The following is a 14,476-nucleotide window of genomic DNA, read 5'->3' on the forward strand; positions in this document are numbered from 1 at the left end:
ATGAAACCAAGTGAAAATACTGACTGGGAATCGAGGGGCATTGATTTAAACAAAATTTGAATAGTGAAGAAGCATGAATGCACACCAGAATCATCTGTCATCTTTATTTAATAATCCTGTTCAAATAGTTCAGCTATGTTCTGACCTCAGACTAACTCTATTTCTCTTTGCTCATCAGAAAGGCAAAAATTTTATCTGGTCATTAGCTTAATACACATTTATGTAAATTAGTTTTGTGTGTATCTCTATATATGAAAATCCCAACTGGCACATTTGTCTTTACTCACTTGGATCCAGCTTCTTCTGGATCAAGACAAGTCAACTGAAGTCACTAAAAAAAGTGCTTATAAATTGCCTCGAACAGAACTGCCTTAGTTACACTAAATGTAAGATAAGGAATAAGTCCGTCCTAACACATTTGGCTTTTCAACTCCATTTGTTAAGAACCTGCAGTGGTTTCTAGTCATGAAGTCATTCTTCTCAAAGCCAGCAGACCTCATCCTTTTGAAGTTGCCTTTAATTCACAAATTAGAAGAGCTGGCCTCATTTTCTCAATTCTGAATGAGCTAATTACTACACTTTATCTTGCTTTATCCAGAAACATAGGACAGCAGGTTTTGCACACTCACAGAAAAGGAGTCTAACATTGTCAAAAAGCTGCTTTGGTTCTTCATCTGGTTGCAGGTAGTCATCCCACTAACAGCATTCCACCAACTACGTGGTCTGACTAAGACACTGGCAGAAAATACATGTAAGTGATTTTACTACATTTACATTTTCTGAGTAAGATTAAAATATAAGCCTTTCTGAAATGAACATGTTGTTCTCAGCAATGTAAATAGTCTATTTAATTTCAATAGTTAAGGAAAAAGGTTTGTTCACATTATCTGAGGAACACAACTAGTCAAAGACCTGTTACTGCACTGGAATTTTCCATGTTATTAGAGATACAGTAGCCGCAGCTATTTATTGGAAACAAATGCGTTCATTGCACAAAAATAAGAGTGGAATGTTAATTTAGCAAGTTAACGCATCACACAAATTACAGTGTGAATGCACTGTTTCCCTTCTTGTAAAAGGAATATTGTAACACAAATCCAGCACAACTAGAAAAGGAAACAAACTCTTCCCTATTTAATATTTTCTCCAATTTCATCTTGAATACAGCATGCTTTAGTATACTTGGAAAAAAAATGCATCACAAATCCTTCTCCCCCCACTCAATTTTCAATAGTTTTCTTCTTTTGTAAGGATGCTTCTGGATCTAATTTCTCCCAAAGGAAAACAACTACCTAAAGGTTTGAGTAAGATCGTTTTACCTAGCTATTAAAGTTTCTCCCTCAATGCTAGGGTTTTTTTGCACTTCAACTCAATAAGCCTCTTTTAAAAGTCAAGCTTAACCTGCCAGTCATTCTCCATGGCAACCCGCACTCGCATAAATCTGTAAAAGCCTGCCAGCTAAAACAGAATAGAACATCATTTTCCTTAAATATAAAGCAGCATCCCAGATAGATATGCATAAATAATCACAAATAAGTGACTAGCTAAAGCTATTAGCCAAAAGAGCTTTAAATAAAGAGATGCTTAAAATTAGACATGCAGTTCTATCTTCTACGCCCCTAAAACCATGAATGAGAATTTTGCTTGCTGACTTTCAGAAGACAAAGATCAAGCAGATAAATCCTTATTTCAGTGGAATGATCTTCAGAAATGCTGAGTCACCCCTCAGCTGCCACTGCGCTCAATAGGCGCTTCTGACTGTTCAGCACTTTTGAAAGCTGGGCCACTTGTTTAGGATTTTGAATAATGTTACACACTGCTGGTGCGTAATTGCATGGTAATTCGGGAGCCTTCCTTTAGAAGCCCCCTCTACAGAAACCCTGTATTTAATCTCGCAATTTCAACCCCCAGAAAAAGGGGGTGAGGTCAGTGGCTACCAACCTGGCATATATTGATAAATGCTGGGACGTATTTCTTCTGAAGCACCAGAAGCATTAGTGTATTTTGCAGACGAGCCAAGTTTTTACATTCCACGAGTTTAGTTTTTCATGAAATAGCTCTACGAGCCTATCTTTGACTGAGTCACACATTCAAGAGGTGCCTTAACACCTTCTTACTACATTACTTTCATGTGTGCAAATAAAAGCAAAATGCAATCTTAACGCATTGTATTTTTAGAAGATAGCCTTTGAAGATAAGGTTCCAGTATGCCCTCAGACATGAGTGCTAGATGTTCTGCACAACAACAGTATGCTTGTGTGATTTAACATTTATTCGATGCGAGTGTGAAACTTCAAAATCGTTCCTTAGCGTGCCCCCTGCCCAAGCAGGTGATCCCACACCACAGCACAAGCTTAGATTTACAGTGGAATAGGCAGGGTCAAATATATTGAGCAAAAATCTTCGTACTTCCCTCTACCCAGGAATTTCATGGACACAGCAATGGGCAAGAGAGTGCTTTGGGGGAAAGGGGCAGAGAGGAAAGACAGGGAACATGAGAAAAGCAGCAGCAAGAGACAGTGCTTGTAGCAAAGCTCTCAGCTTCACCTACTAAGGAGCAAAAAGGTATTTCCCTCCTTTTCGCTATAGTGTGGTGTGAGCAGAACACAGAAGAAAAAAGATGGGACAAGCTAATGTAAAATGCCAAGAAGTTACAAAGTTATAGAGAAGTACCTCATTATGTTATGGAAAGCAATTTATTTCAATAACTTAGTATTAACAGGTATTTTACAAAACAAGTGAACAACTAATGTTCTGCTATAATCTAAGTATTGGAACAAGAATAAGGTCCTCTGAAGAGGAGATAAATCTGAAAGACAAAAGAGGTTAAGATTGCCTGGTAATTAAAAACACCTTTGATGATCTGCAGCAAACACACTACTACCTCAGAGAACTGATAAGTAGCCATTAACTGAAACCCTTCCTTCAAGACTGATGCAGACTTGAACAAATACCATAATTCTTCCGTACATCCTACTTCCCCATGGCTGCCTCGCTGAAGGGTGATGTATCTTTTTAGCCTGTGCAATGAAATTCAAAACATGAAGCAGCTGTCTAAAATTAAAAATGCAACACTGGTGCCACATGCCTCATTTTCATGTCTGTGGGTAATTCTGCCAAAAATGGTTACCTGAACAATATAGATCCTGAAAACATAGGCATCCATAACAGTATGCTACCTCATGTAACTAAAATCAAATACATTATTGACTTATCTATGTGGAAGTAACATTACGGAGCTCTCACAGTAGTGCCCTCATCGCACTTACATTTATCTTATGGGCAGGAAAGCAAAATAAGCACCGTACTGTTCAATCTATTCCACTGTTCTCAGATCAACTGCTATGTTCTCTCTCTCAAAACAGTTATAACTTTACTAGCGTGACTAGCAAGCGGAGACCAGGTTTAATGTTCAGCATCTTCTGTAAAAGCTATGAAAACTCAGTGCTAGCTCAGAGCTCCAGGACAGCATTCTCACTTGTGGAAGCAAGGTGCTCCTGATCAACTGGACAAAACTGAGCAAAGTACAAAAAGCAGAGATGTCACCCAAATCAATGCACTTATGGAACAGAAAATTAATACCCCACCTTGTTTGCCAGTATCTTTTCAGCTGCACCAGCAAGATAATATTATAAGCTAAGATTGCTTAAGAACAAGTGCTTTTACATGCCAAAAAACAAGGGTAACAAAAACAGCGTGAGCCATGACTTCCAGATATTTGCAGCAACTCTTCAGGCAGCATAGTAGGTATTTAAGAGATACGATCATTTGGAAGGCCTCATAGAGTTGCTGAGGTGTATTTCAGTTTGAAATTCTTCATCAAAAAAGCATGCAGACACATACAGATGTAGGCAGACACACACGCATGGTCCGAAGAAGGTACAAGGGTTTCAGGAAAAAATATTTCTGCTTTTCATGGCTAGAAAAAACACATGGACTGGATTTCCTTGCTTTTACAGAGATATTACTACAGTCGTACAGAAGCCCAACTGAGACATAAGGGTAGAGGCTGGTAAAAAATTGCAAAGACTTCACCTAAACCCTCGTCAATAAGCCATTCAGCCAAGCAAGTTTTGAAATGTCTCCGAAAAATCCCTTCCTCCAACAATTCCCATTTCCAATTCTCTAATGCAGTTGAAATTTGCTGAAAAGCTACGAATCCAGATTTCTTAAAAAGAACTCACATTCTTTTCTACGTATTAAGAACAATCTTAAATGAATACTTTTTACACTCACAAGTCACTTATCTTCCCCCTCTCCTCCCACAAAAGCCACACTTTGCAATTTGGGGAGAAACGATCAACCCCAAACAAGAAAAGGAAATAATACACTTACGCAGACAAACCAGGCGGTTATGGATGGAGCTGGAAGTCAGGGACGTAACCCAAAGGAATATGATCCAGGCAATCAGCAATCCAACAGCTTGGGCAAGACGGTTAATCCAGGCCCGATGCTGATATGATACACTACCCTACTCATTTACAGTAGGGTTTAAGCCAATCGCAGCTGTGGCAGGATCAAATTCACCAAGAAACTCAGTCTAAAAATGTGACAGTCCAAATGCCACTGGATAATTACTTTAAGATACGGGCAGAAGGCCAAAACCCCTCCCATGTCACTTTCTTAGCATATATTTTATTCTTTAAGTTTCTACAGCAAACTAGGTATTTTCCAAACAAGAGACAACTTGAGGCTCATGGGGACTTCGCTGTTCGCACGACAAACTACACAAGAAGTAGTGTGATTAGGAGCGATCAAGTAACACTTTGTTTTAAAAACTAACATGCTAATAAGTGTGAAGTGCTGTGTTTAAAGAAAAAAAGGTAAAAAATATAGTACAGCCTTGGCACAACTGGAAAAATGGTTCCTGCAGGTGTCAGGGCAGCAATGGCCCTTTGAAAAGCTTTTGATGGAGAAAGGGAAGCAGTCTTGCAGATCAGTTCAGAAGAGGTTCCAGATACAGAAACGGTGCTGAAGGCGCAGCATAGACTGACACATCAGAAGCAAATGAAGAATGCAAGATGGATTTGCAACGACATGCACAAGAAGCCTGAAACCAACAGTTGTCATAGAAATGCAACCAGTCTGCAAAGTTAAAATCAAAGAAAAAAAAAAAGATTTTACAGGTGCTAAGGATCAGATGACACATTCGGGACTCAGGAAGCCTTTAAAAGAGCAAGGCAGTGAGAGATTCCCCATCTTTTAGTATACAAATTGATCGGACAACAGTCCTGTGTCACCTTAGAACACTTCAAATGATCATCAATACGTGATCCTTGTAGGTCCCTTCCAACTGAACAATTTATTCTAGATAATATGAACACAAGACTTTTAGCAGCAGTTATGCAAAAATGCTCTCTGATGCATATAAATATATAAGCTTGGGCATTTTCAGTATATCTGTGTAAGTGCTGGTGTTACAAACACGAACAGGGATGCTAAAGACGATAACGTAAGGCAAGTAAGCATGTCTAACGGCGTTCACCAGGTACAATACAGCATTTCTATCTACACTATGAATCTTAAGATAACTTGGCCATTATCTATTGTAACATACTGTAGAAGGGTCTAAGCACGTCAGCAAATTTGCAGGCAGAATATCCTTTGTGATGAGCCATGACTTAAGTGAATACTACCACTATGGTCTTCAAAGAAAAAAAAACCACTCACAATGTCTGAGCTTCCAAGTAAAAAAGAAAATAAAAACTTACATATTGCAGTAACAAAGACAGTCCACAAACAGATAAATGGAAAGATGCACAACCTGCAATTCTGGGGAGTCATATACCAGGGGGACGTAAGAAATGAGTTAATGCAAAAAATATCTTAATGACCAAAAACGTTATTTCCAAGTTGCAAATATGAAGGTAATTTTTTGGGAAAAAAAAAAAAATCTAAGAAAATATAAGAGTTGTTTGCTTGAAGCTGCCACTGATGCTCTGGGAGCATGATTTACCAATAACAGCCATCCCAGTCACAGATTTCCAGCATTTTGATACCAGGCAGTAATGCAATGCTAACGAACTGGCTCATTACAATAGCATTCAAATTGATATCTTGCTAGAACATTTCACACGAATAAAGGACAAGAAAAGCTCTTGCATAAGCTGTTGCCTCCAAAATTAGACAAACACAAAGATGTCAGAAAAGCAGCATCGACATTTGATAGCTTTTAACCACCAAAACATTACTACAGAGTTTTGCTGTTTAATAATGCAGTGGTAGAAGTTTTATGATAAACATGATAAAGAAAAATCCATAAACCAATGAAACAAAAGCCAGCTCGTGATTTGATGAAGACATGAATAAGTGATTAAACTGCAGATACTTTCCAGCACATTAGACTATTATCTACTTGCCCAAAGGGTGAACAGGAACAAAATGTTTGTAGACATAAGAACAATTAACATTAAAGAACAAGAGAAAGAGTACTAAGAAGGTACCGCACTCGCACTGTTCTGTACAGTAAGAGCTAACGTTCCCCAGAATACTATTTTTGTGCGTGTATCTGAATCATCAGTATCAATTCTCCTCATCTCACTGTCAGTAGCTACAAAAATTTAAGACATATGACAGCATAAAAGGAACTGGAGAAGAGTTTTAAGACAACTCTGAGTGGCAACTCTTTCATCTTAACATAAATCCACAGTTAAGTAGTAGAAGCAGCCATTTCTTTGTGGAAGAAACTGATCTGATGTAGTTGCCCAAGTGCAGCTCTCAGCATCTTTATTCCTCTCAGCTTCCACCTGTGCACTTCAACCGCTTTCCAAAAGCGCTTTACAAATGCAACAGACTGATCCCATAAACAGAGCAAACATTTCTGCTGCACACAGTTCCAGCCTTTTATTCTTGTGCAAGAACCTAATACAACAGTAAAAAACACATCCAAACCCTATCTTGTCTGTGAAGGGGGGGGGGGCGGGGTGGTCAGGACATAATGAAAAAGGTAGCACTACTATGCTGACGTGACTATGTACGCACAGATTTTAAATCCCAGAAAGTTGCATTTGTCATTTTGGTTCCCCTTCCCGCTACTTTTTATTTTTGAGACAGCACACAGCTGAAAAAAAAAAATCTCTTTTCAATACAGGCTTCTGTAAGGTCAGAGAAGGAAGACCACTGCACATTACACCACGAGAGTGAGAAGGGCAGTAAACTCCTCTACAACTGGATCTATTTCTACAACACAGATCTAGGCAGCAATACTGACACTACCTCACCTCTGAGAGGGCACCCTTCATCTCCCACCAAGCAAGAGGTCATCCCCTCCTCCCTCATCCTAGCATCCATGGGCAAGGAAGGGGATGAAAACCTGGGAACAGCAGGAGAGACCACATTCAGAGAGCAGAAGGTGGTGGAAGTCCTTGCCATAGAATGACAGAGCGAACCTGAACTGAACTCTTCCTCAGACTGTCCTGCAAGACCCACCTTCTTGCAGAAAGCTTCCTTCAACATGGACACACTGCAATTTGTCAAAACCTCACAAACAGAGGAGACAATTGTGGCTATGCCAAGCAATAAAAGGAAGAGTCAAACCTTGCTCAAGTAGAAGTGGTGTGATTTTTCACTTGTACATAACGTTTCGATATCATAGCAATAGGTGTATTAGATAACATCTGTTCTTTATTGTAATCTGCACAGGGCTAATGTTCTCTGCATTTGTTCAAGCTTAAAAAAAAAAAAAAATCACCTCTGGGCAAAGCAAGCATGGAAAATTCCAGCCCCAACCAAAAGTGGAGTTTTTCACAAGGTTAACAACATAGGAAAACAGAGTCCTAAAATTCCAGCAGGACCTTAACAACAGCACAGCAAACGCTGCTTCTCACCAGGATCAACTGATCTGCTCTCAGCACCTTTGTTCTCCACTAAATCTGTGGATACCTCTCAAAACTCACATCCCTATTGTGTTAGCTGCGCTTGAATGCATTATGTAAAGAGCCATCTACTTAAAAAAGGAATTGTAATCAGTTTGAGACACTTACTGCTTCTCTCTAGGCTTCAGCTCTTTGAAATAAAGTTTCTATATCAGTATTAAACATGCATGCTTATGCAACGAGCAAATCAAAAGAGGTTCATGAATGCAAAGTGAGAAGAAACCCCTTCCAGTAGCAATCTGGCCAAGATAAGAGGAGGGCCAGAAGGACAAGTTGCCTACTTATCATGACACTGGAGTACAAAAATACGTTTAGTTTTTTAGGGCAGCACAACTATTTCAACAACCTTGCATGAAATTACCTACATTACTAACGAAGTAACAACAGTAGAAGAGTCTTACAATTTAAAAGATGACAGCTATTGCAGAGTCTGAAATCACTCTTGCCTGTTGACAGCGGCGCACCATTCTTAACCAAGGTAATTTGGGAAGCGGTGGTAAAAGACACCACGATCCCACTCTGACCGTATGTGTTTGACAACAACTGGTTTGCAGTAGTACAGTTTGGACTCTAAGTAATAACACACCTAACCCACAACTAGATTACCCCGTAAATTAACCAGCCTTCCGTGGTAAAACCTGTAAAACTCAACTATGCAGCAAGTCACAAACCTCCCCCCTAAAAAAACCCAACACCCCCAGAAATGGTGATGGGAAGGAAAAAACAGTCAAGCTGGAATAATCTTTAATTAACACCCTTTGTGCTGAGCAGCCCCGTGCTGTCTGAAAACCAGCCAGAAGCACGGTTCTCTGTTATTGCAATGAAGATGGCAGGTTTCGGAGAACTAAACGCCAAGCGGTTCACACAAAACCATCCAGGGCATTTTCCAGCGTGCGGAAGAGAGCACGAAGAGAGCGGTCTGCGCAACGACAGCGGAGTAAAGTTTTAGCTGCGGACTAAAGGCCGGCTGGAGGGCCTTTGAGAGGGCACCGAGGTTTTTTAAATACTAAAAAGTTTGGGGGCGGCGGCGGGATCGTATCTTTTTTCTCGCTCAGGGAAAGCGGGGGAGCTGGGGAAGGAGCCGGGGAGGGGAACGCAGCGCGGCGGGGCCAAGGAGAAGCCCCCGGGCGAGGGGGGGGCCGCTGCTCCGGCTCCCCGGAGCGGCAGCCGGCACGCCCCCGGCGCGGCTCGGCGGCGCCCGAGGCGGCGGGGGAGGCGAGCGGGAGGAGGGCGCGCGCCGCGGGCGGCCTCGGCGGGCGGGCGGGAGCCGAGAGCGGATGTTACCTGGGCCGCGGGCGGCGGCGGAGCGGCCGCTCTCCGGGCGCGGCCTGCGGCTGTGGTGAGGGGCGGCGGCGGCGGTGAAAGGAAGGAAAAAGGGGGGGAGCCTTCTGTCGCCTCAGCCGGCCCCGGTGCGGCGGAGCGGGCCAGGCCTCCGCCCCCCCGCCCTCCCCTCCCCGGGCTGCGGCCGGGCCGGCGGGGCGGCGCTCACAGGCCCGCGGCGCTGGGGAGGGAGGGACCCGGCCGCCCTATGACGGCCGCCCCCGTCGCCGCCACCTTCTTGTTGTTGTTGTTGTTGTTGTTGTTGCCGCGGCTCCGGCCGCTCGCGCTCCGCGACCGCCGCCGACACGTCCAGCCGCCACAGCGCATGCGCGACATCCGGGTAACACACACCCCCCCCCGGCGCCGCCGCCGCCACAGCCGAGCGCCTCCGCCACCCGCCGCCACTGCGCCTGCGTGCCCACGGCCCCGCCGGCGGCCGGAGAGCGGGGCGGGCGGGCGCATTCGGGGTTTGTTCCTGTGGTTGGCGTCCGGCGGCGGCGCACCGGGCGGGGCAGACAGCGCTCCTGGAACTGCAAGCACGGCCCCAGAAAAGGACAGCTCCAAAAATGTCGCCCCAACAAATGTACAGGTCCGCAAATGCAACCCCGTCAGTGCAAAAACCCCATAAATACAACCCCCCGTAATTGTAAAACCCCACAAATGCAACCCCCAGAAGCTGAAAGCCCTGCAAATGCAACCTCCAAAAGTGCAAAACGCCATAAATCCAACCCCGAGTGCACCAGGCTGCAAATGCAACTGCCTTTCCCGTTCCTCATCACCTCGGCCAGCAAAAGCAAACTTTCTGAAGGAATTCAGCTGAAAAGATGTTTTTTTAAACTAGAAGGTTACATCTTTCTACCTGTGTGGTGCTGGGCCACCACTAGAACACAGAAGGGAAGAGGTGCACGAAATACCGTACCCACTGCAAAACACAATCTATTTTTGCTAAATAAGTGGGGTGTTTGGCAAGGTGCTGGTGTGCTATTGCAGCTACTCTGATAAGAACTAAGAATGATGGAAATTTTTAAAAATTGTTATATTGCCATACCAAAATTTCCTGCTCACACTATGAAGTCATTTATAGTCACCGGTACATCCTTAAGAAGATCTTAGCAATGAAAAACGATGTAAAATACTGCTATATTTGACATCTTTTCCTGGGTAGATGTAATTGAAGCCTCTTCATGCCAGGATTTGCTGAGTGTGTTGCAAATTATCTATTTCTAGAGTTCTGGAAGCGTTACGGCGGGGGGATGAGAGCTCCAGTTGAACGGGGAGTGTGTCCCGTGCGGGACTCGTGGACCACGGCGCAGCAAACCCACGTGCTCGCAGGCTGCCTACCCCAGCCTCTCTGCTGGCAAGTGATGCACCAGCGCTTCCCCTCCCTCTTATTTTTTTTTATAATTAAAAAAAAAAAAAAACATCATTGAATGATTTGCAATTCGTACTCACGGTCTTTTCCCCCTTGTGCTTGCAGAACCAGCTGCAGCCCCTCATCCAGGGAGAGATTTGCTCCAATACGGGGATGAAAGCTGCAAAATGTTAATGCTGAGCACCAAGCAGTATAATTTTCAGATTTCCCATTGGTTGTATAATGGCAAATACTAAGTCTAAATATAATATGTTAGATTTCCTTCCATTGGCAATAGCCCTCTTTTGCTTTCAAGGCATACCATGAACCAGAGCTCATCTAGACCATTGGGATGCAGCAAACTGCCGCTACTGACACCGTGTATTAAACGTCTTTTCAACAGGCAGCCGTCTTTACAGGCAAAAATTTTGGTTTTAGGAATGGAGGTGAAAGGGTGTTGGAAAATTTCGGTGCAATCTTTCGCCGCATTTCACAAGCAGGTGTGAACAACCTGCAAATTCAACAAGGAAATACCCAACAATGACACCGCAGCTGGGTTATGGGGTTATTAATTCGGTTCTACAGCATGTATTAAATCTGAAAGGATCTGAATTAGGTATCTTAAAAGTACTGTACATGTCGTGGTAACTCTTCGTGTTTGTCCATATGTCTGCTTTGAGGTTCATAAAGCAATCATTGCAATGTCCTGTTCAACCGGATGGTGAAACATGGAATTTGGGGGTGCATAAGCCATTGAGCCAGTGCCACCATCGGTCCCCGGTGTCCCAAGCTCAGCACCATGTCCACGAGCTTCCTGTGCGTGGTGGCTGTTGGGGACACGCGGTGAATCCCACCGCAGCCAGCACCAGCACACGAGGAAAGGACTGACCTGGAACTGGGGTGACCACCGAGTAGGTGCTTCACCAGGGGAGATGCTGAGCTGTTGCCCCTATTTATGCAAACCCAAGCAGCTCCAGCAACGATTAGTCCTGGGAAGGACCTTCATAGGCCATTAAGTTGATTTTGAAAGGCTGCAGGGATACCGTGTCCAACAAAATGGTACTTCTAATCACCCAAACTCTTTTAAACTCAAACATTTATCAAATATCAAATGCTGATACTAGCAGGATCAATTTAACATGTTGTGGTTTAGCATCTGTCCCTGCACTCCTCCCCAAAATGTTACTTTGATCAAATTTCTGCAACATGTTCTACCTCAAGATCCCAATCAGTATGTTTTTATTATTAATAAAAAATACATTAAGTTGTTCTAGCAACTGTGTGCCAAACCACTGATTTCAGTGAGACCTGGATCAGTCCTACCACCTCGCCAGAAATTAGATTTCTAGAATGAAGCCATCCGAGGTAAATAATTAATATCCTTTTCCTTATAAATGAACATAATTCAGTAAGAGCAAATTATTTTAGAAGTCTGTTTAAAAAAAAGTTAAAATATTCCCAAATGAAGAGCTTGTTTCTTCGGCATTGACAGATGAAGCGTCCCGCCATGGGCCATGGGGAGTGGTTGATACCAAAGGCTGAACCACCTCTAGCATCAAGGATCCCTTTTCCAGCCGGATTTAAAGCCCAGACTTGATCTCGAGCTCTCCATCCTTGACACAAACTGCACCACGCTCAGAGCAGCAAACCATTTTTGTGCTGCAGGTAACTTATTTCTCAACCTTTTTTTGCAAGCTCATGCAGATCTCAGCAGAAGGAAGATTTACCCTCACTCCCTTTGATCAGCGCTCATCCATTTTCTTCGCAGCTACACGTAAAACGCAGGAACATCGCTGCTGTTACAAAACTCTTCACGTCTTACTTCCTCCCTCCTCCTCTCTCCCGTAACATAAAAAGCTGCTTTCGCAGTTTATCAAGTCCCTCCACTAGCACCAGCTAAAAAAGGAACCAAACTTAGAAAACTCTTCCAGGAAAGCAGAGTAATTTTTAAAATAAGTTATCCAAAGCTAAAAAAATGTAAAAACTTCATTTACATACCCAGAACTTGTTAAAACACCCTCCTGGTCCCTACAGGACCAGACCAGAGTCCTTTACCTGCTGTCAGACAAAATACTCTCAGGCAAATATATTTTAATGCAAAGGAATTTTGTTCTCTGGTAATTAACAAATGGTTAGTGGAAAGATAAACTCATTGAGAAAATAGACAATTTATGGTCCAAATTTTTCTGTCCTTACTGGCGCACATGTTCCCATTAATTTAATTCAAGTCTCATTAGCAGTCAGATTTATGAAGTAATTTAGTATCCAGACTGAGAGAGGAGTGGACTGTGGTAAGCAAAGACACATGGGACTGCTAAGAAAGAGACAACTATAACTTGATTACAAATACTAAAATATATTAAATTGAAAATGTAGGAATTTCATACATCTCTGGCACCAAATGTACCCTCTTTCACCAACATACCAAAACGAAACTGTTTTTAAAAATGACAGCCATATAGTTAATCTGGCCTTCAATATAGACCAGGCAACTTGCAGCTTTTCTTCTCAGCTTAGATGAAACGAGCATTTCCTCCCACGATTGTCCATACAGAATAAATTGCCATAAAAAATGCACTAACACATCAACTCTGTGCAACAAAGTCCCCAGACCTAATACTTGAAGAGGACCTGGCTTGCTGCTTCAATGCGATACACTCTTCCCTTTGCTGTTCTTTATCCAAATTGACCCATTCTTATTTAGGATTTAGATCCTAAAACATATTTAGGATATAGCTGTGTGATAGGACCGACCCAATGCATCAGCTCACTACTGCTAAAAAGGGGGGTCCCAAGCAGCTCCCCATTGCTGGCCAAGCACTTCTGCACCCTCCCTCGTTCAGCCCTTGCACAAGTCGTGCAGCAAGACAGCTCATTAATGCAGACAAAAATTAGCCAAGAGGCTGTCTTCTCGCAGGCTAACAAGACCCAGTGGTTATTTAGTCAGGCAAGCACTGGACCAGCACACTGAGCTGGACCACGGGGCACCGGGACTGTGGGGCATGGAGAAGCGAGGCTCCCTCCATGCCGGGAGCCTGCGCCATCACTTCATCTCAGACATCTACCCACACCCTTCATCATTTGAATGGGAACTGAAGATATTCCTGAATTCACAGCAATTAACTAACCACACGAATGCAAAAACATATATACCGCTGGGATGGATAACCCAGTTCTGGAGCAGCACGATCCAGTACCGTGGGGAGAGCTGCAGTGGTGGGCGCACACGTTTCAGGTTGCACAGGCTTGCGGGTTGTCCCTTCTTATTATCTCCATCTTTTGATTTTGTCATTTGCAGGTGGTATCCAGTGCATTTCCACAAAGCCTTGAAGTTGTTCCCTAAACTTTGCATCACAACTCTGAATGGCTTAGAATGAGGAATTTTTGATTGTTCCAGTGTGGAAGCAGATGTAGCTGAGCAGGTCAGGACAACGAAGAAAGCTATTCTTTCGCTGTATGAAACATAGAACACCTGGAGTTTGCTCAGCTTTTGACTACATAAAGTAGAGTACAATGTCAAGATCTCTGCACCTGCCATTAATTTCCATCTTAGAAAAGAAAAACAATTTATGAGGGAAAGCATATGCCACGGCATGATCTGTAGACTCTGCCTGCTTTACATTTAAGAGAGAAGTCATAGAGATCAGTGAGTTTCTGCTCCAGAAGTTATGTTCTTCAAGTTTGCAACTCCTCCCAATATTTTTTTTTAAATAAATCAAAGACTTTCTCTACATTTGAAGCACAAAATATTAATGTTGGTGTAATTCAGTTCAGAGTTACTGTAACCGCAGGTAAGACAGTCTGTTTGAAGGATGAGGAGAAGACATCGAATTCAATTCAATCCATTTAGTCAAACGCTAGGAAATCACACTCCTTTTCCTTTTCTTTGAAGACTGTTGCTTAATTACAGCCAAGTACACTCTTTATGAAA

Source organism: Phaethon aethereus (assembly GCF_964289735.1).
Source record: "Phaethon aethereus genome assembly, chromosome: Z".
NCBI lineage: Eukaryota > Metazoa > Chordata > Aves > Phaethontiformes > Phaethontidae > Phaethon > Phaethon aethereus.